The sequence below is a fragment of the Festucalex cinctus genome, chromosome 20 (assembly GCF_051991245.1).
Source record: "Festucalex cinctus isolate MCC-2025b chromosome 20, RoL_Fcin_1.0, whole genome shotgun sequence".
Lineage (NCBI taxonomy): Eukaryota > Metazoa > Chordata > Actinopteri > Syngnathiformes > Syngnathidae > Festucalex > Festucalex cinctus.
This window is the reverse complement of record NC_135430.1, coordinates 16,205,861-16,228,948: the sequence shown is the minus strand read 5'-3', so window position 1 is coordinate 16,228,948 and position 23,088 is coordinate 16,205,861. Positions and strand designations below refer to the sequence as shown.

The following is a 23,088-nucleotide window of genomic DNA, read 5'->3' as shown; positions in this document are numbered from 1 at the left end:
ACAAAAAACAATTAAAGAAAGAATTATCTGATGGTGTTAATGGCTGGTGAGGAGGGGAGAAGGTTGGGGGTGCCCCTGAGCGATCAAATTCCGGAGATTGCAAGAAGCGTACTCATCACCTTCATTTATTTTCGCCTGAAACACCATGAACAGATGGCCGAATGGAATAAGACAACGCCTTCCATGCTGGAGGTAGCGTGTTCGATCCTTGCTCTCGGTTGTCATTTTCAATAACTTGAGAACTAATTCCGCAAAAGCAGAAAGGTCCTGGAATCGAACCCGCATCTGCCGACACCGAAAGCGTTGTCGTAGACCACTCGACTAAATCGTCTGTAACAGATTCTGAATCTTATCACATTTATTGGGTGGACATACACATGTAGAAGTCCTACAAATGCATAACATTACACGCCGAACACCTTCAGTCATGATGGCCGAATGGTATAAAACTTTGCCTCCGGTTCAGGTGATTCGGGTTCGATCCCCGCTGGTGCGCCCTCGAACTAACAAACATTACGATGAAATCGAAAGGTTGGAGAAAACGAGGATCGAACACGAGAACAAGTTAACCAAAGGCAATGTCGTATACCATTCGACCATCTCGGCATTGAGAAACTCGCCGTTGTTCGTTCTATTCATAGAATCATTGACTGTAATTTGGCCCACATTTGGAATTGCATAGCATAATTACGATCTACAACAACCAACGCCAGAAAGTCTGTTTGGCCTAATGGTTAACGTCACGGGCACCGGCATAGACGAGCAGGGTTCGATCCTTGCGTCTGCCAACTAGCTGATTTTGTCAGGATTTTCCGTCTCCACGTAATTGACTTTTTTTTTTTGTTCTCTTGGTTCAATAAAGCTTTTGAAAAAAAACATGTTACCGGAAATCTATATAAGCTGTAACTAATTAAGCGAGCGATCTCTTTTCTTCACCAGTCTGACAGCTTAACGTCGACCTCCTCCGCCCGCTGTTCACCACTCATCGTGACAAGATGACCAAAAGCTTTGACAAGAGGTTTGTTTAAAGATTATTCTTACACTCGTAGTCGTAACTTTTAACATGTTCACCTTTTCAGCGTGCAAAAACCTTGCTAGCGTGCTTGCTAAATGTTTGCTCGCTCACGGTCAACCCGTGTGATAAAATAATACCAACGCCTTTGACGTTTGGCAATAAATGCTCGCGGTAAGTAAAATACTTATTTGTTAAAGCTTTTAGTCATTAAATGCCCAACGGAAGCTCTTAAAAAATAACACGATACTTTTTCCCTTTCCAGCGTCTGGAGAAGAGCACCATTGAGCACAAGGTAAGTTGCCAGCGTTTGTGCATTAACTTCAATGACAATCAATCTGATTTTTTTTTTTTTTAATTTGTCCATATGCATGCATCTTAAATCGAATGGAGTCCCCTTCAAATCAAGTTGCTTACTTCCCCTATCTTTTTGGATGTTTTTTTTTTTTTTTTTTTTTTTTCCCCCCACTACACTGGCAAAATGTGCTTTCATGTTTGGAAGCTAACTATGTAATGTCACAATTTCTTTCAGCCCAGCCAGCATGCTGCAGGCCATTGACAGTGTCCAGCGCAGCCCTGCTCTCGTCACTGGTGAGACACAAACACTCATACAAGTTAATGTGATGATCACGTTTTAATTTGTTTCAGCAAATTGTGAAGATGACTGAAGAAGGGTCAAGACATGTCAGGTGACTTGCACTGACATCCTCCCTGTGTGTGTGTGTGTGTGTGTGTGTATGTATATATATATATATATTTTTTGTTGTAAATTTGTTTTTTTTGCGTGCAGGTATAAATGGCATCTTGACTTCAATCAGAGCAGCCTGAGTAATCGTGTATGAGGCCGGCCATGGCTGGAGGGTGAGTATGCTGCAAAACAAAATGGCTGACAAACATTTGATCAACATAGTTGAACATCTTTTTTTGTACTAAAGCTGCATTGAACTGCACTTCACTCTGGACCCTCTAACGGGGGTCTGCAAGTTCTGTCCTCGAGAGTCCCTATCCAGCCAATTTTCCATGTGTCCCTCTGTCAGCACAGCTGAATCTCATGATCAGCTAATCAGCAAGCTTTGCATAAACCTGATAACGATCATGTATCAGGTGTGTTAGTGGAGAGAAACATGGAAAACTGGCTGGATAGGGGCTCTAGAGGACCAAACTTGCTCTAAAAGGTACATTTACCTTTTTTTGGTTATTTTTGTTTGTGCTGACACGTTAACATTGATTTTCTTCTGATTATATCCACTACTGTGTTGCCAAAGCATTTCTGGGCCCTGGAGAAGCTGAATCACACTGTCTTGAATTGGCCATCATGGAGAAACTGCTTGGTCACCAAGATCCTGCACCTGTGGGGAAGACAAACATGTACATCATCTTCGCCTTTTTTTTTATTCCCCTGCACGGCGGCTTGTTGACACGTAATAAACTAAAGCTGGACTGGTTGGAATACGGTTTGTCATTGTTTTCTTCGTGGTTAGCTTCCTCTGAATGCAGCTGTCGTCACTGACTCTTCTGCATTGGTGGGTTTCATCCTGTCAAATATTTGTTGTATTTATTAAAAAAAAAAAAAAATGCACTTCACTACCTGTTGCTGCAGTCGCGTCCACTTCACCAGGCAGTGACTCTTCTCTTGGTGCCGCATTGATGCCATCAGCTTGAAGATGACGCGATTCAAGGTAAGCTTGTCGACTCTGCGAGCTTCTCCTCTGTCTTCCAATGTTTGTTCTGCCCCAGGCGCCGAGGAACATGGCGGGCTTCCTGGCGACGCAGCGTGGTGTGAGCCATCCCCTTCTGTGCTGGTGAGTTTCATCACATTTCAAAAACATTTGCTGCACAACAAATTGACTTGAGTCACTGTTTTGTCTTAGGTCTGCATGATCTGCTCCTGCTGGCCCACAACTTGACCTGGTGACAAGGAGACAGCAATCAAGTCAGCCAACTTTTTAGTTTTTTTTTTTTTTTTGAACATATAACATGTACTCTGCCAAAAAATAAAGTTGACAACTTGCATCTTTTTTTTCTAGTTTGACTTTTCCATTTACCATGTACTCTGCAAAAACAGTTGACAAATTTGCATCTTAATGTTATTTTGAGGTTCAACATACTCTGTAAAAATAAAGTTGACAAATTGCATATAAACTCATAACAAACTTAAATTTTATAGAAAAAGGGGTGTGGCCAAGTTCGACAGTGGGTGGAGTTATGCAAATTACTGAGCAGAATGCCGTCTGATTGGTCGGTTTTGTATTAAGTGCGAGAATCTAATTGGTTGGCCCCATAAGAGGGCGTGGTTTATGCAAATTTTTAGGCCAAACAATTTGCATAAGAAGGTGCGGCTATGCAAATTAGGCAATATACCCAATTTCGAAGGCATAAGTGGGTGTGGCTATGCAAATTTATTTGTATACTGCCATCCAATTGGATGATTCTGAGAGGGAGTGGTCAATTATGCAAATAAATTACAATTTTTTTCTAAAGTGGGTGGAACTATGTCAGTCAATTTGCATGTTGAAGTTTAATAGTAGCAAAAAAACATTTTTCATGCCTTGAATGGATTGCAAGTGGATTGTTCAGGTTTTTCTTGAAGATGTTTTGGCCTCTGGTCCAAACAGGCTTCCTCGATTCATGCTCAAAATCACGCAATCTGCCCTTGAGAATGAACCGAAAAAGCAGGCTCGGACGTTAGGCCAAAAGTCTTTCAAGGAAAACCTGAACAGTTCACTTGAAATCCATTCAAGACCTGAGAATACAACCACCTGAACGCACGACACTGAACTGAAAAATCCTATTAAGAAATAAAACACGGAGACACTCATTCCAGTTGAACAATATATTTGACTTTAGACAAGCAATTTTTTGGACACAGCAACAATGTTGGAATTAAGTTACAAAAACTGGTTGACAGGCTATACATGGAAGCATGTTGTGTGTGTGATGTCACATGAGCACAAGCGATCCATCTCTCCATGTACCAACAGACAAGAAAATCATTCAATGCTTCTGGACATGTGCGGAATATTTCATACTATTATTTACATAAGTGGGCAAAAATAACATCAAATGATTGATTTCAAAATACCTTAGTGATATTTTTCCAAAACAATCATTTAATAAAGCACATGTTCAACAGCACTGAATGATGTTCTACTGTGTGTGTAGTACATCAAGCAGAGGTTAAAGCGCACTGAGAAATGGCTTAGTGACATCACATACCTCAAGCACACAACATTTGCCTTCAAGTAGCGCACACCTGCCCAAAAGCAGCTTGAAGCGCAGATCCAGCCATGTCCTCAAGTCTTGAGTCTGTTGGCTGCGTGTTCGTCCAAGACTCCTTCATCCTGTCAGACAAAAACAAAACGAGTCAGTCATGCTCATTCACAGCAAATTAAGGGTCACAGCTAAGTCCAATGCTACCAAGGTCACCCCCCTCAAAATAATAATAATAATAATAACAAAATAAAAATAAAGACTCAGTAAGCAATGATGCCAAATTGCCATTAAAATGCCTCAGTTAAAGACCGTTAAAAAAGGTTAGCATATGGAATAATCAGTAAAAACAATTCAAAGCAAATTTGAAACTATTTCTACATACATTTGAAGTAGCACACATCCCTGAATACCATGTTGAAGTTCACAGACCACATGACACAGCACTATGTCCTCATAGTCAAGAAATAAGACTGAGCATGTACCTAATATTTGGACACTTGATCAAGTACACAACTCTTGACTAGTCTATCTCCAAACAACATAACCATTAGTCAAGACACTGAGCTAGCGTGTAGGAAAGGCCATTTTAGAGAGTCATTAGGTATATGAGCGAAAGCAAAAGCAGTCCAAGTCCAAAAACCAACTGGCTGACCCATCTCTCTGTAAGCCAAACACAATTCATCTTCTGCACAACACTGCCACACATGAAACAAGACAAGTACATCATTCAATGCTCATGGACATGTGCTTTGAAGATTTTTGTTTTTGTTTGTTTGTACAAACTATTTATTTTTATAAGTACACAACATAATATCAAAATAATAGATTTTTTTAAAATACATTTTAAAAATAAAAATGTTTTTATTTTGTTTGTAAGTTGTTTATATTTTCTAAATAATTCATTTTTCAATGTGATTTTTTTTAAAGAACATGTTCATAACAATTGAATGTTGTGGTGTGTGCAAGTACATCAAGCGGAAGTCAAAGTACACTGACAAAATGGCTAAGTTGCATCACACACACCTCCTCAAGCACACAGCATTGCATCCAGTGTAAAACAAAACAAAGTACACGCACCTGTCTAAAGGCAGATTGAAGTTCACAGACCACATGACACAGCACTATGTCCTCATAGTCAAGAAATAAGACTGAGTGAGCATGTACCTAATATTTGGACACTTGATTAGGTACACAACTCATGACTAGTCTATCTCCTAACAACATAACCATTAGTCAAGACAACAACTAGCGTGTACCAAAGGCCATTTTAGAGAGTCATTAGTTACACGAGCGCAAGCAAAAGCAGTCCAAGTCCAAAAACCAACTGGCTGACCCATCTCTCTATAAGCCAAACACAATTCATCTACTGCACAACACTGCCACACATGAAACCAGACAACAAGTACATCATTCAATGCTCATGGACATGTGCTTTGAAGATGTTTTTTTTTTTTTTTTTTACAAACTATTTTTTTTTCTAAGTAGGCAACATAATATCAAATTAAAAGATTTTTTTTAAATACATTTGAAAAATAAAAATGTTTTTTATTTTGTTTGTAAGTTGTTTATAGTTTCTAAATAATTTATTTTTCAATAATTTGGGCCAGATCAATGTGCGTGTTTTTTTTTTTTTTTTTTTTTAAAGCACATGTTCATAACAATTGAATGTTCTGGTGTGTGCAAGTACATCAAGTGGAAGTCAAAGTGCACTGACAAAATGGCTAAGTTGCATCAGACACGCCTCCTCAAGCACACAGCATGGCATCCAGTGTAAAAAAACAAAGTACACTCACCCATCTAAAGGCAGATTTCCAATTGCATGGTTGTAGTGCAGACCGTAGACTCATCCCTGTCGCAAACAGCATCCATCCTGTCAAGAAAACAGAAACGGAAGCAGTGAGTAATGCTCATTTGCATATCGCATGTGCTCATTTGCATAAAACACTTGTCTTTCATACAATTGAAAAACTCTTAAATATTGGTGTCACTACTTGCTAAATGTCATATTATTGAAGTTTTGACTAAAAAAATTTTTTTGATATTTTTTTTATAGAATGCAAGGGATCCATGCAGTGAACAAGCAGGTCAGTAGCTCCAAAATAAGCCACGCCCCCACCAGCTCACTCCACTCTGCCGACTCCACCCTTCTCACGCCCATCACCCGCACAAGACCGAGCCTCCTCCACTGCTGCCCCGCCCTCTGGACCTTTTTTTTTTTTTTTTTTAACTTTATTGCAAATTACATAAACAGGCAAGACTTGTGCCAGGATGGTCGGAAGTCGGCCTTTTCCACTGATCTAAATATATGACTGGATAGCTGATAGGACAAGACTTTTGAAGTTGCGCGGTCGCCATATTGCTACTCCCAAAAAACATTTCTCGGCAGATGATCCTGTACGTTTACAGTATCGGAATTGGAGAACATTTCAGACAGTACTTAGTAGAAAATGCATGATTTATGTTGCTTTAAATTTGTTAAACATAAACAAGAGCACTTCAGACATTTTACAGCTTGCTTTAAATACATGCATAAATTATATGTTTAATCACGTTTACAGGGTGAAACTTGGATATTTTTGTTTTTTATATTAAAGAATTATATATTTAAAAAAATAATGCCTCTGCCAAATCTAATATTGGGGTCTAATGAACTGTGATTTAATAATAATAATAATAATAATAATAATAATAATAAAATTAAGGAGTCTTAAAGCAGCATATAGCGTTGATATATATATCAAGTCCCACCACCCCGCCCCTCGACCTTATACTAACCTACCTACGAGCTGTATGTGTCTCATCGTTCGTATACCTTATCGTTTTTACAGTAGTTTGCTCGAGTTAGTTTTGCACGGGCGTGTTTTGGCATCGGCTATCCAGTCATATATTCAGATCAGTGGATTTTTCCGACTTCAAATCGCGAAGTGCACGGCGTTTGAACTCGGAAACCGACAGAGCCCCTAAGATAACATGGTAGGGAGAGAAAAAAATGCGTTCTCTCGCAAATATCGCGTTTCATTGCAAAAAAACAAAAAAAAAAACCCTTTGCGTTCGCGAGAGAACGCAAACGCTTTTTTTTTTTTTTTTTTTAAACCTGTTAATGTACTTCCGGGACATCTTTCGTGTGACCAAAAGCGACGAGAATGGCGCAAGGAAACAAAGCAGTGGGAAAATACACTCTCCATCCTCGTCGCTTTTGATCACACGGAAGGTGACCCGGAAGTACCTGGTTAATAATAATAAAAAAAAATTAAAAAAAAAACTAAAAAACTTTTGCGTTATCTCGCAATCTTTGCGAGGGAAGGCGAACGTTTGCTCCCACCATATGTCACCTCCGTACCGTAAAATCAACTTGTTAAGTCGAACAAAAAGAAAGAAAAGAACCCCTCACCGACGGACTACAATGTGACGTCACTCTACAATGGCGACCCCTTCGGAAACACAGACCGTCTAAAACACGAGTTACTCGAGTATAGAACTAGATAGCTTTCTTCATTCATAAATAAATATTCGACATAACTCCACGCAACACAACGTACGCCGCTATGTCCCTGCATTAAATTATACGGTGAACTACTGAACTGTATGAAATGCTTATGAAATAAGATAAAAACAATAAATGAAGTCATATAGCAAGAATGCAAGTTTGCTGGAGGTCAAAATTAGTTTTGAGGACACGATAATAATAATAGGTTTACTTTCACATCGAACGCTTTCAGGTCGGAACTGGGACAAGGCTCATTTGAACATTTTCAAATGCTCATACTTGATTTTCTTTAATCCCGCTGTTATTTTTTTGTATTGCTTATTATCTCACAGTTTCTCGCTTTTTGACAAGTAGACTAATAAACAGATTTTACATTGGACAATATTATCGTAGCTCGTTAAGATTGTGTAAACGCATCTAAATGTTATGATCTAATCGAGTTAAATATGAGACGATGGTTCTTTTTTTTAAACAAAAATATACTTTTAGAGGAGCTTGCAGTGGAAACGTGGAAAAGTTGAGCGCCAGTTACCTTTTCACAACACGTCGCCACTTTTCTTTCGTCGGATGACGAGCAGGTAGACGGGCAGCAGCCGACGTGGAGACAATATTCCTTTATTGTGGACGCCTCTGTGCATGTAAACAATCAAAAATTACCTACTACTACCGTAAGTTAAACCACGTGCTCGACGTTCAAACAAAACGCGAGGTCAAACACTTCCTAATTTCCCTTCCTGGTCGATGTTTAACTTCCGGGTCACAGCTAAATCGCGGGCTAACCAGCTAAAATAATAAACGCCGTAGCGAATAAACTAACTAGAGGGAAGATTTGACATGTGTATCGAACAGTACATCCAGAATTTAAAGTTTAAACATTTTTAAATGACTCCTTTGCACAAACCAGTTAACCTTGCCACCAAGCTGAATTCTCGCGGTATTTGTGAGTTCGCAAACTCCGGAGAATCCCTTTTTTTTTTTTTTTTTTTTTTTTTTTAATTGAACAAATAATATAAAACAGTTTAACAGCCAGGAGGAGACAAATACACAGGAAAATAAAGTTGTACAAAAATCATTCACTGCCAGACATTTTAGAAATCTACCAAATGACAGAATACACTCCCACTTTTCTGCTGCGTCCCGCTCTTTTATAATTGAGAGTAGAAAAATGACGTCATCTACTGTTGATTGTTGATTGAAAAAAAGAAAAAAAAAAAAAGACTCATTTCACGCAGTAGTCTTTAATACAGTTTTATATAACTTACAATTACAAATCCATTCAAATCCTGCCAATCTTCTATCCTTTAGCACCTGTGAAGAAATGGAACAGTTTTATTGCAGAAGGTAAATTTGAACAATTGAAGGATGCTTCAACCTTTTCTGACGTGAGGGTGAGGTTTGCCTTGTTTAGACACCTGGACATAGTGCACAGCAGGATTGGAGCCCATAGTTGATTTTGTGGCCATGACGTCAGCACAAGACCTCCATGCCGGGACGGTGTCGCCACCAGATCCACGCTCTGCACAGGACAACAGTTCACAGCTCAGATTTGCCTAATGAGATGAAGCAGTTGAAAAAAATGGATGGGTGTTTGTGATTACGTTGTTGGCCAACATGGATACCATTAAGTGATGTTTATGGGCTTTTTACACAACACATAAGCACTTCACAGGGAGTGTTCGTAACTTGGCTAACAGCATAGTGATGAGAAGCATGCAACATTTACATAAAGAAGAGAACAAAACTTCCATTTTTACATTTTCCGTTTACATTTAATAATGCTATTGATAAACGTTAATGACGCGCATGATTATGCCAACCTATTGACTGGTGACCAATCTATTGTTTTTCTATATGTGCCTTGACATGAACTGTTGATCAGTCCCTAATTTTTATTTTTTAAAGGACCATATATAGTAAGTAGGGGTGTAAATCTCTAACATCAAGATGATTCGATACGTATCTCGATAAATGGGGTGCGATCTGATACAAGGACGGTTTGATTTTAAAATGGAACGATTCGCTTAGATTCAATAGGATTACGATTTAGTGCAACGATTATTTGATTCCGACAACTAGTCAATTGTCAAATTCATTTATAATTATTTTGATACTCCATTAATCGTTTGAATATCTTGTTTAATTTAAAAAGATCTCAATCTCATAATTAGCACATTTGCAAACATCTGCTTTTATTTTGGAAAACAGGGATCAACATTTTTACGTATGTAATGTTCTGACATGTTACAAACCAAATTAGTAACTATCAGTCTATCTGCCTAAAAAAATAGGAACACTTCTAAGTATTGATGGGCGAGTGCAGATATCAGGTATTGGTGCTGATAAGAGCCTTATTTTAAGGTTCTTTAACTCGTTTACTGCCACGTGTTATCAAAAAAAATTAATATGACAGCTTTTTATCATTTCCGTCATCCTTGAAAACGTTCTATTTCATCAGATTTCATCGGATTTCGTCATGTTTCATTGTAATTTCATACACCTGCAGCCCATTGAAAAGAGATATAATGCTGCCGTCTGCTGGCCATAGTTAGTGAGTGTGTTTGATTCCACAACCCATTGACCAGGCTGCGGTGCACTTAGACGTTGCACGGCCCATTGATTTAATAAAAAAAAAAAAAAATGGCGGCATACATCATGATTTTACTAATCGTTACGTTTTGGGCACTCAAAGAGTTAATGTTTAGGTAATGTTTTTGGTAACCCCTGCTTTACAGGTTTAAAGCTTCTTGACTTAACTTAATGAAAATAAATTATTACATGACTGCTAAACCAGTTTGGTTGAGAATGCCGGCATTGAAAGTGTTCAATCGTCAGTTCCTCTATATTTATCAAAATGTTCTTGAGCATACTTGTATATCAAACCAACATTTGTGGATTTCAGAAATGTGAATAAGCATACTACATTTAGCTACAAGTAGGCACTATGCCAATGAAGCCTATGTGCCATTCACATCAGGCTGTTGATGTGAACGATAGACTAAACAGAGTATCGGAACTTTTTCGAACGAGGAGTCAGGAGCACATGCGTGGTGACCACTTGACGGAATGTTTTTTGTCCTTCTGTCAGTCTCTGTACGTGTATCCAAGCACAAATTGTCAAAAACAAATCATCCGTTAATAAAGCCTTGTCCCTCTTGCTCCTCTGCTTTGCCAGTATCTCTGGCACATATGGACAAAGCTCGGACAAGGTTCTCAAGGGAGCAGTCAGCGCTGCCATGTGTTAAAAATGTTACTAGACATCAGACATCATTTCATAAAGTGTCGGATTTCCAGGCGTCACTCACTTTGTCATGCTTATGGCTGGATTGAGTGCCTTGCTGGCTTTTAAAAGCATAGAGGGTGATTGGAAAGATTTTCTGCCATGCATTTGGGAACGTAATATGTTTACCATAAGGACAGCTTCTTAGATACTCTGGAAAGGAGAATGTGATAGTCTCATACACAGTGAATCAAATTATCTCTTTAGATGAACTGGCGTAATTTTGGCGGAGGGGACTCCTGCCACCTGAAGGTCTGCTGATTGTATCCCTGTTTGTTATTCGTTGAGGTGCCGGAAAATGACCCTTTTCGTGAAGTTGTCTGAAATCTGGCTCTCGTCTCTCTTCGGTTACTTTTAAAGTACCAGACGACAGCGAGCTAATGACCAGATTGTGTGGAAGCGTGTTCACATTGTTGCACCCGTTTACATTTCGGGCCCTTTGCACATTTAATCAGGCAGCTGTGGTGTCTAGTTTCAGGTGGTCTGAACTGTTGAGCTATGCTACCTGCTGTGGGTATAGGTGTCGTGCTACAGGCCGTTAGCTCACCTTTTAGAGATATATTAGAAAAACAATGTGTGTGGGCTTTGCTTACCAAACAAGTTTGTGTGGTTTGTGCTTGTCACTGACAAGACAAACAGCACTTGTGGAGTTTTAAAACCCAAACATTTGCAAGTGAGAGAGGAAAAATATCTGGTAGTGGTAGTGTTCATAACTTGCTACTCGCTAGCTTACTCAGTAGCATCAAAGTTTTAGCATTTTCAAACAGAAAATTACAATATGTAGTTATGTTTTGTAACGTGAAGGGTAAAATAGAATTATTTATCACAAGTGGACCAGTAGGTTCAGCTGCTAGAGTTTCGTGGAGTGTTCAAAAAAGAATCAGAGTGAATGACATAGGCTCTTGCTAGCTTTAGTAACAAATGTTGAACAAAGTAGCTAAACAGTGCACTGCTATAGACAAACACACAGTCAAATACATAGCATATAGCATCATTTATTTTACTACTGCAATTCATCTTTGTATGCCAGTTTGTCCAAATGTAGCGATGATTTAGTTGCTGTATGAACATACACTATTGGAATATGTAAGTTAGGGCTTCAGTTTTGAACAATTTCCTTCAAAATTCTCGTGAGAAAATGTTAAAAGAATCAAAACATTAGGGAGAAATCTTATCAGTGATTCTGTCAGCACATAGGCCTAGCCATATCCGGTTAGCAGGGTTATATGGTCTCCCCATCTACCAAACAGCTTTAACTTAATAATCAGAGGCTGCGTGAGCTGGAAACCTCCACCCTAGTCTGCTGTGAACCTTTAGCCTTGAGCCCATGTAAGGTAGATCAGCTATACGAGGCTGTAATTGAGTTTTGCTATATTTTGATATTCCCTCAATCTAATTTAGACCAAAATGGTTGTTTTGTAACCCACGTTTTTATTTTTTGAAAACAGTGCCGTGTACATGCCCAAAAGGAAGTAAAGGATGAGGACTTCTCACCCGCTAAAAGAAAATTCCTCTCACAGTAGGGGATGCTTTCATTCTGGCCTCGGGTTACTTTTGCAATAAACATCTGGGCCAAGGACACGCCAGCAGCAGGGGTGTGGTGTTTTTGGTGCAAGGATGCCTTTTGGTACCCAAGTGCAAAGATAACCACATTGACCAGTGCCATATCGCTTGTTCATGATGCTGCTGTGCCATCTGGTCACACGCATCCTCAGATTCCACAAGAACGTCGTCATTCCGTGTGTCAGGGTACCCATCCGGATCTCTGCAACATGGAAATACCAAAGACCTATGTAGTCAGGCCTTCAGCTGCTATAATAAACTAATCACTTTGTATCAACATGGCCTGGGTGTTAGTTTTCCATGTGCCTCAAACATTGTCATTGACTTTACACATGCTCCACTGGAGCACTGCCCCCAGTGGGAAAAAAAGAATCCACATTAATAAACTGCCTTCTGGGTAAAATGATTGGCGTGTATAGAAACAAATTCATTATTTTATGTAAATAATCTACCCACTGTGTTATAATTGCATCGCTTATTTTTCTTAGCTGAGCCGATCTTTGCTTTGAGGTTGGACCAGAGAAATTAACTGTAAACCACTAAGACCAAGGGACCCTGATTCCCCTCACTTTGAAGAGACAAGAAAGGTCTGGAAGGCAGTAGAAGATCGGCTGGTGTTTCACAAAGGCCACTCAAACTCGGCCAGGAAGATCATTTTGAATACATTCAGCGGTTCAAACCCTTCTACGACTAACACTTTGGCGTTCACAGCCTTATGCTTTTACATTTCCATTTGCAGTCCTCTCTAATGTGACTATAATCCGTGTTTAGGTTTAATACAGAACACATAAGGAAATGTAGTGTATTTTAACAAACAGTGGACAATTGGATGTGAAAACAAAGAGCCAACCACTATGTCCCGCTCTCCCACCTGCAAAGCTCAAGTCAAATAAAACGCTCCCTGAGGACGTTGTACCCCGGTCACACAAACATATGATACTTCACTTCTATGTTTTTCTCAACTAATTTCAACTTTGTTTCAACTCGCCAGTTTGTTGTGATTGTTTTATTTCACTCAGATGATGTGAGAGAAGCAGCAAGACAAGTGTTTTGTAATGGCAAGACTGTTGATGTTATTTGTCCAGGTTCAAGTACAGGTACAGTAACAATGTGGAAAAAGTTTTGTTTTCTTTGAGGTTTTAGCAAATTTACTAGCTCAAAACCTCAAAAGTGGCTCCCTGTTTCCATTGATCATACTTGGGTTGACAGTGCAATTCAGTGCCCCATGAATTGACAGGAATTGTCTGTAGCTCTTCTAAACAGGATTGTGGCGGTACAGATCTGGGGATGGGTGAAGAATTTGTGTTGCTGCTTTGATGATCCCAGTGACTACAGATGAGCATTAGAGCTGGCCGCCATCCAAGATGAGTCACTGGGGAGCAGAGGGAGGTGAACCAAGAACTGATGGTCATTCTGACAGAGGTCAAATGCTTCTCTGTAGAAAGCAGAATATCTTCCAGAAGGACAACCACTGCAACGGCAACAAAGGCAACTGAAGGACTTCAGGACCATGAGAGACAAACTGCTCTCAAATGATGTGACAAAGATTGACCTCTTGTTTGGTGACCTGGGCACCCTGCCGTCATTGTCAGGCTTGAGTGGAACCAGCTAGAACCCAGAAGATCTCAAAATGGCCATGCACTGTCACTTTCCGTCCAACCTCATGTAATTTGAGAGATGCTGCTAAGAAGAATGGGCAAAACTGCCCAAAGAAGTTTTATTAGTCGTAACTTCTTTTACGGTTGATACCAAGAGAGTTAAGAATGTAAATTGTAGTAGTTTCCATGTTCAGTCTCTAATTTAAAGATAATGATTCCAAGGTTTCTTTGACAACCAAGAAAGTTATATTTTCTTGCAAATTATATTTCATGAACATACACCGTATTCTTATAAGCAAGCACTGAAAAGATTTGGGGTAACTACAAACTGTTGCTTTTGCAACTCAACTAAGTTTTGAATTTCAGAAAATTACGTTTTCCAGTCGAGATTGGACATCGTCTCGCTTTCAGCCTGTCGGGAAATTTAAGCCAGTTTTGAGAGCATAATACTTGTAAACAGTATTACAGGATAATAATGTATATTGTATACGGTAAAATTAAGCTTCAAGAGTTTTGGTCTGATCTGGGTTTTGCTTTTCTAAGGAGTGGAGATGTTGAGCTACTTTTTTTGAGTTGAAACTGACACCTTTAGATGCCTCCGAATTACCAACCAGATGTCTGTGGATGTGGGCAATCATGTATGGCTCCCTGCATGTGTGACTTGGTAAGATGGTAGCTACAGTACTATTTTGGCTACACTTCACCACCTTCTGCTGCAATGTGGCTCATGTTATTACCCCGCTGAGTTGCAGCTTGTCTCGGCCCTCCCCAGTCTTATTTTACACGAGCTCTTGCAAACACTGGACCAGGAGTAGACTTGTTATATTAGAATGGGTCGTCACCCCGACCGCTGTCCTGTGCCTTCCTGGGGCTGTGAACAGATGGTGTTACAACGGTTCTACTTCCAAACAGCTCAAACCTCAGTCCTTTGCTCATAGATCTTAGAGTGGCCCCTAAATTCGGTTATGATGCGGGATGCCTGAGCTCAGCTTGCCAGCAGGCAGTGGTGCTGTGTTCAAATATTTACATTCATCCAATCCAGCATCAGACAGTAGCACATGTATGTTTGAGGTAGGTCATGAGATGCCATGATTAACCTTTGCCCCTGGATATCAAGGACTGACTGCTGTCCTTTAGAATAGATTTGAGTTAAAGCAACACTATTGTAACTTGACCCATAGAATAACATCTACATATTCATTTTGATTGTGCACTAAATTGTAATACTATGGAAGCGCGGAACTGCCAATGTGGAATAAATATTTTTGACTGGCGAGTACGTTTGAACGTATTTGCGAGTACGCTTGAATATATGACTGGATAGCCGATAGGCCAAGACTTTTGAAGCCGTGTGGCCGCCATCTTGCTCCTGTCAAGAAAAGTTCCTCGCCATACGATCCTATCCATTTACAGTATCAAAACTGGAGAACATTTTCGACAGTACTTAGTAGAAACAGCATGATGTTTTAAATTTGTTAATTAATTCAACATAAACGTGCCTTAAATACATGTATAAATTTTATGCTTAATGATGTTCAAAGGAGGAAACTTATATTTATTTTTATTAAAGAATTATAACTGTAACTCAACAAAACAAGCCTCTGCCAAATCTAATATTGGGGTCTAAGGAACTGAGCGATAAATGAAAAAGGGAGTCTTTTTTTTTTTTTTTTAAATAGTGACCACCCTGCAACAAACCAACGACAAACCAATATATATATTTTTACTCATCTTTGTTATAATTTCCAACAATCACAAAAAGTGCAGAGCATTCCCAAGGTCAGCAGCATCTCTTATAAAGCTAACTGAAAAGATATTTTATCGACAGTCGTTTTTTTTTTTTTTTTTTAAAAGGTCGATCCCAATATTCGTCAAAATGCCTAATATCGGCACCGATAATGGGCCCAGACGATAATCTGTCTATCCCTAATTAATACTAATCAAGGAAATATAACATGCTCTTAAGAGTAATGCTGTCATAAAAAAAATAAAAAAAAATAGTGGGTTAGACTCTTCATTTCTACCCTTCTCCAGTGCCTGATTTCAATTCTGTCTAATCCCAATCACCAAATCAAGAGATTCCTAACTTTACTGTATAAAGCAGTGTTGTCAATAATAACCCAGACATCAGGCTATATATTTGCTTTCCCCTGCAATTTACGTTCAGTGAAGAGACACCACAGCTCTTGTTTAACAGTTTCTTGGTACAGCCGGTGAATAATCACTTCAAATATTGCCTCCTCCCGACATTAACGGCCCGTACATGAAGACTGATTGTTTGATGCCGTGGCTAGTCGAAGCAGAACAGGATTAGATGTTTCTGTCCACAAAAGTCGAATGGAAATCGGAAAGTGACTTGATCAAATTGCAACTCAGCCGTGGTTAGATTGCACGTCCAGACAGTTCCATAAGCAACATCTGGAGGAATGAGCTGCCACATTGGCTCAGTATGCCCATTCGATTGCAGATTTATGGTAACATTACAGTTTTGGCTCTGGCTGCGTTCTTACGAAATGTGAGGCCTGTTTATTTGCTAGCCTTCAAAACTGGCTGTTATACTTCTATACAAAGCTGCCTGTGAGCTTTAAAGCTCCTAAATCTGTCTCTATGAGTTGGCTGGCTAAATATCACAATACAGTATGCTCTAATGAAATAGATGAAATGTGTGCGCGCATCTGTGTTTAATACAGCTGTATGCCATCGTTTTTAAAACACGTCCAGACACTTTCACCAGCTCTGAACACATGGCGCTCGGCTTTACGCGGGACGGTTCCATCGATCAAAGGGATTAGACCTTGTGCATTTCACAGATACCGTATATACGCACGCACATGGCGGAGACGGACGAGCAACCGGATTCAAGCTCCGTTCCTTCAACAATGTAGCTTTGTGTTCGCAAACACAAAGCGTTAACGTCGAGAGGACCCTGCAGGAATCACATGCGGCCAAACCGCATTCCTCCGGCAGCTGCCATTTCTTACATCTGCTGCATTGACGTGGTTTCACTTGACTGTTCCGCAGAATTTATTTAGCCTTTCTGTGATGAAATATTACACAGAGCCACTGGGGCCAGCTCTTGTCCGTGCCTTATTTGTGATCCCATAGCTGTCATTATGTTATGAGTGCTTGTGGCTCCTTGTTTTCCTCAGCGGCACAACTGCTGCTTCCATGAAGCCCGATGGAAATACTGGAGAGGAAAAACATGGTCCTAATGTGGCCACTTGGCCTACTCTATACACAGTGTATGCCATTAAGATCCAAATAAACTGTCCACATTATTGCGACCACTTACACAAACTACAAACTGAACTACGTGCTACGTGCCTGTCGGAGCGCTAACATGCACTCGATGATCGCAATGCATCCACTTGCGCAAAATGAGGCCCAATAATAAGTTATATGCAGCCCCCTAATTGTGGGATATGTTGACACGTTTTTGCCGCGTAACAACTCCCACATAATACTTCCAATTTACACTGTTCAAATTTCAACTAACTTCAAAAATTCACGTCTCCCGGGGTATATATATCGTCTGATTCCACATTACAGTATTTGCACAGTTTAACATTTAATATAAACTTTTCCTCATTCATTTTCAATGGGACGGACAATGAACTTTTTCTAAATATCACTTTCCACGCCCACTTCCCACATTACCAGGTGTCTGATACTGTTCGGTGGCACAGTTGGTAAAGTGCATTGTCCAGTAACCAGGAGGTCATAATTTATCTTTCAATTTACTTCATAAGCATTCCACATGCATTCAAAAATTTAGCATTCAGCTTTAAGCATTCTCACAAAATTTCTCCAGGAATTGCACTTAGTCTAGTCTAAACATGTTATTCTGATAAATATTGTGTTTGTGGAATATGAAATAAGTGCAAAATCCACAGTTGCTTAGGCCTCAGGTAACGACCAATCACAGCTCATCTTGCAAACCCGACATGGCTCCATCTCACTCGGTCGACAGCCACTGCATTCGGCCCCTACAATTCGACATTAGTTGCATACAGTTTTAAATCATTTGGTATTATTTTAAGCAAAACAACAACATACCTGTGGCAAGCTTTCACCACCTGAGTGCGCCGTCACGTGACCGCTTGACACAAAAGTTACACTTATCAAACTAGGCTAAGTGCAATTTCTGGAGAAATTGCGTGGGAATGCTGAAAGCTAATAGCTGAATACTAAGGTGAATGCTTATGAAGTAAATTGAAAGATAAATTATGTGAAAATTACAAAGTTTTAATTGAAGTTGAGATATAAATGAATAAAAAGAAAAATTGAACTACAATCTGTTAAGATGGGCATGGAAAGTGGGACTTATGAAAAGTTCAATGTCATTCACATTGAAAATGAATGGGGAAAAGTTTATATTTAACGTTATATTGTGGGAGTACTGTAAGTATGTGAAATCAGACGATATATACCCCGGAAGGCATGAATTTCTGAAGCAAGCTGATATTTGAACGGTGTAAATCAGCAGTGTTATGTGGGTGGGAGTTGTTTCTCGGAAAAAAAGTGAGGAGAATAAAAATCATAATAACATATGTGGGATACTTTCAACATTCCCACAATTAAATTGAATTGGAAATGAGAGATTTTCTTTCCAATTCCAACTTCACTATGTCCACAGGTGTCGAAGTCCGGTCCTGGAGGGCTGGAGTCCTGGATGTTTTAGAGGTGTCCCTCATCTGCTGATTCAAATGATCAGCTCATCAGCAATCTCTGCAGGATAATAATCCTGATCATTGAAGCAGGTGTGTTGGATTTGGGAAACCTCAAAAACATGCAGGACACCGGCCCTCGAGAACCGGACTTTGAAAGCCATCTCATATATTATTCAAAATTCAACAAATTTTCAAAAGCCCAAACATTCAAAATGTCTACATATTGACCTCCAGTTTCAACATTTTTTGACCCGTTCAAATAATTCCAACTTGTTTAGCTAATTACAGGTCACATATCATTCCACAATATTCAGTGTCATTCCGGATCACACCACAATTTTTCAATCAGCCTCTCAGCTTTCACATGCAATTTCTGGAGAAATTGCATTCTCTAGTTATATTTCCCCATGTTGATTTTATTGCTTTTTAACAACCCCCCGCCGCCACCCCCACCACCACCACCACACACTCACACACATTGATACATTTTCCACATAAAGTTGGGAAGTGGAAGTAGTAATGAGGTAAAATCATTAAACAATGATGTGACTTCAAACACGTGGAGCAAATGCCGCTCTGCCAACAGATACACGAGAAAATGATTAGGATCGAGGAATTTCTGTGCTTAAAGGGCAAGGGCACATCTCAAACTGATCCAAACATATGAGCTCAGGATTACTTTGGCAAATATTTGTCAAACACTCCAATACGTAGCTACATCCTCAAATGCCAGATCAAACTAATCTGTGCCAAAAGGAAGCCTTTAAGTTAAATGTGTCCAGGAGAGCTGTCTCGGAGTGGTGCGGCATCTGTGATGGACCGTCACAGTGGAAACGTGATTGTGGTCGGACCAGTCTGTATTTTATGTCTTTTTTGGATGCAAGGATCGAGGTGTGTGCCAAAATTAAAAATGACCCACCATACTATTAGCGAGCAGCCAGGTTCTATCATGGTATGGGTTCATCAGTGAAATCAACATATGGGATTTCAATGTAACGTCAGCAGATTTTTTTTTAAATTATCTACATTGGTGCAGGTGTGCTGGCGTACCTACAATCCTTATCTGATCCCCATAGACAATGTTTTGGCACACTTTGATGCACTTCAAACTGTGTTCAAAGGATTCATTCTAGGTATACGTATTTGCTTTTTCTTTTAACATTCGTTCTACAAGATATACTGGGTTCATACATGATTTCAACATACTTCATGGAGCTGTAGTTCTGAGCATCAAAGGGTTCATCAGTTCATGTGTGTTTTCTCTGGCTATGATGACTTTTTGTAACATTTGTTCCAAAATAGAGACAAAAAAACGTAACTTTCATGTTTACTTTATTTTAAAAGTAAATTACATTACAAGTTACACGTTAGTTGCTTGGCTTTACACTGATCGGATAGTATTTAACTTTCTATGTAAAATCGGTGAGCGGCTATAATGTCTTATTTTGCCCAATCGATCAATGATGTAATTGATTGGCTCTGCAAAATAAGACATTACATGTTATATTTCATGTTTATCAGCATTTTTTGACGATTCTCCATGAATGGCGACAGTCAACTGTAAAGTAAATTTAAAAGTATTTAAATATGTATATTGCGCCATCTGCTGATCCAATCAGTGATCGGTTATGCCCCCCCTTTTCAAAATCAGGGATCAGCCGAAAAATCCTGATTATGTAAAACCTAATACGTAATTAACATTCAGCAGAATTTTTTTTAACACATTATTAATTCTCTGTATCGCTTATCCGAGTGGAATACCTAGATGTGATCTCTGAACGTTTTTTAAAATTATTATTATCATTATTTCTTAAACAGTGACTGAGGAAGAACAATCTATACAATATTGTGTAATGCAAATACGACAAAACCAAAATGTGCACTTGTTGATGGCACAGACTCAATACAGCTGTCAGTCCTATAGACTTCGGAAGATGAATTTTGGAGGGCAAAGTAACACCACACAGTATACAAAAACAACCATCCTATAATCATGGCATATATTTGATTTTATTTTTAAATTGTGCTGCCTCAGTTTCTGACAACACCCAAAGTGGAGGACTCGCAGCCATTGAGCAAACAGAATGGACTTAGGGCATATTTTGAGATATGTGTGATTAAAAAGAAATTTGACATGTACTTTAAAGTTCAATGACACAAAGTATATATATATATATATATATATATATATATATATATATATATATATATATATATATATATATATATATATATATATATATATATATAGTGACAACATTAATATAGTACGTGTTGACAGTGTGTGTGTGCATATGTATGTGCATGTTTGGATGGAGTGACTCATGGGCTAGGTAGAAAGTTGAGATTAGAAACTATCTTCCAATAAACAACCAGCACAGTCTTAAAAGATATTGTAGTGCATGTCTTAGTAAAGACATTCAGTCATTCAGTTCAGTAATTTTTTTTCTCTGTCATGCTTCATTTATTGTCCATCCCATTCCCATTAAGGTCTGCGTGCAAGCGGCGGAAGTAGCTCATCTGTAAGGCCTTTGGAGCCGCAGGGTCACGGTTCGAGTTCATCCACGAACAAAAAGAAATTGCATGCCTGCATGTGTGTGGTCTGCTTCTCTCTGTGATTGTGGTGCGCAAAAAAAAAAAAATACACCACTGTAAAATGAATTTCCCCTTGAAGGATAAAAAAAAATATGGATTTTTAGTAAAAAAAGCAAAAGTAAAGTCTGACTCTTTGTTTAAAAATTCACTTGAAGGCATACAAGGACTCATGTTAATTCAGAAGATCCATAAGTCAATGTGTAGCCCTCGACTACTCAAGAATAACATTATTTAGGCCTCAAGTAAGTTGGACCAGTTTCTAGATTCCCAAAGGCTACAATAGGGGTAAAAGTGGGTGTGCAAAACTAATAGCTGGCGGCAGATATTAGCAGCAAAAACAGCTGTATTTAACGTAGGAAATAAAACAAAACAATACTTACAATTTACCAGCTGGCATCTAAATAAAAAAATAATCCCCTAGTCCTACTGAGGTCAGTAATGTTCAGTGTTCAATTCAAGTCAGTCAGTCAGTGTTCTTTTATGTAGTCCTGAAGAAGTGTTGTGATGATGGTAGTTAGGGTTGTTACCACATGATGGTCTCTCAAGGAGAGTAGACAAGAAGGTCGTCCCTGGTTCACAGTTGTAGTTCTGGGCACAGGCTCGCCATCTTAATCGAAGGAGAATTCTACCCATCTTGAATCTTCTGGAATCAGTACCAGGTCACAAAACTTGCCTGCAGAACAATAATTGCTGTTATTGTATACAGCTAAATAAAAGTCCATTGTCATCAATTCAATCTTATTAGTAGCCATAGCTTTACGGTAGTTCTCAATTACTGACATTCTTCACCAAAATGTACATTAGATACCAGTCATCTACATGCATTCTTTCCAAAATTGTTACCCATGAATTTTTTTTCAACCCATGCAATAACTCTATTCATCTTCAATTCATTAACCAAGTTTTATGATTAACATGTATCATTTCAGTAAGAAAATACTCGTGGAACCCAACAGGTAGTTAAATAAATTCAATTCAATTCCAATTTAACCTCACATTGCATCAAAATGAGCATTTAACATCCAAATGTCACACAATTTTCCAAAAACATAGTGGCTACATTTTTTGTGAACCTACATCTTGCTTTAGAAATACCTTAAAACAAGTACAATCAAGTTTCTCCCTTAAATTAAGCCGTGTAATGCCACTCATGGGTAGTAGCTATTAGCTTAGCGTTAGCTTAGCATTAGCGTTTCTTCCACCATAGTACGTAGTAAGCAACTAAGCATCTACCGACGCACCAAGACGACAGTTCAAAACTTGAAGCATGAACACGGTAGAGCTGTCAGACCCTCAGTTCACGCTGGGATTCACACTCCTCAAATAAATAAATAAATAAATAAATAAATAACCATTTCACAATTAGCATGACATCTATCTTCGACGGAAAGTCATTATCACTTAAGGGACGTTCCTAAAAGGAAATCAAGTAAGACAGAGAAGATCCACACTTCCTCTTACCAAAATAAATGCCCCCAAAATAAAGTGGTGCTTTTAAATTAAGAAATATGACGTTTGTTTCTATTGGGTTAAAATGTGAGTTGCTCATCCCTTCATTTACATAAATAGAATATTAGTTAATTAATACATAATAAATTTATAAATTAAATTAATAAAAAAATAAAAACTGTTATTCATCATCCACAGCCTCAGATTTTTTTCCCCTCAACATT

The 23,088-nt window shown here is 38.9% G+C and overlaps 2 long non-coding RNA genes across 3 annotated transcripts; one reads left to right on the top strand and one right to left on the bottom strand.

Annotated features, from left to right (window-relative positions):
• The first annotated feature begins 880 nt into the window (after positions 1 to 880).
• On the top strand, positions 881 to 2,979 carry LOC144009628 (uncharacterized). Its single transcript, XR_013280988.1, has 9 exons — positions 881 to 1,018; positions 1,080 to 1,186; positions 1,278 to 1,307; positions 1,545 to 1,603; positions 1,661 to 1,701; positions 1,803 to 1,873; positions 2,278 to 2,535; positions 2,613 to 2,814; positions 2,884 to 2,979. It is a non-coding gene; the product is annotated as an uncharacterized LOC144009628 (long non-coding RNA).
• An 851-nt stretch (positions 2,980 to 3,830) lies between these two features.
• Positions 3,831 to 22,870, bottom strand: LOC144009627 (uncharacterized). Of its 2 annotated transcripts, none has more exons than XR_013280987.1 (6): positions 22,768 to 22,870; positions 21,943 to 22,088; positions 9,085 to 9,228; positions 8,245 to 9,020; positions 6,019 to 6,095; positions 3,831 to 4,353 (listed from the first exon to the last, which is right to left on the bottom strand). It is a non-coding gene; the product is annotated as an uncharacterized LOC144009627 (long non-coding RNA). The 2 variants fall into 2 exon arrangements; XR_013280986.1 differs by having other exon boundaries at positions 22,657 to 22,852.
• Positions 22,871 to 23,088: the final 218 nt, after the last annotated feature.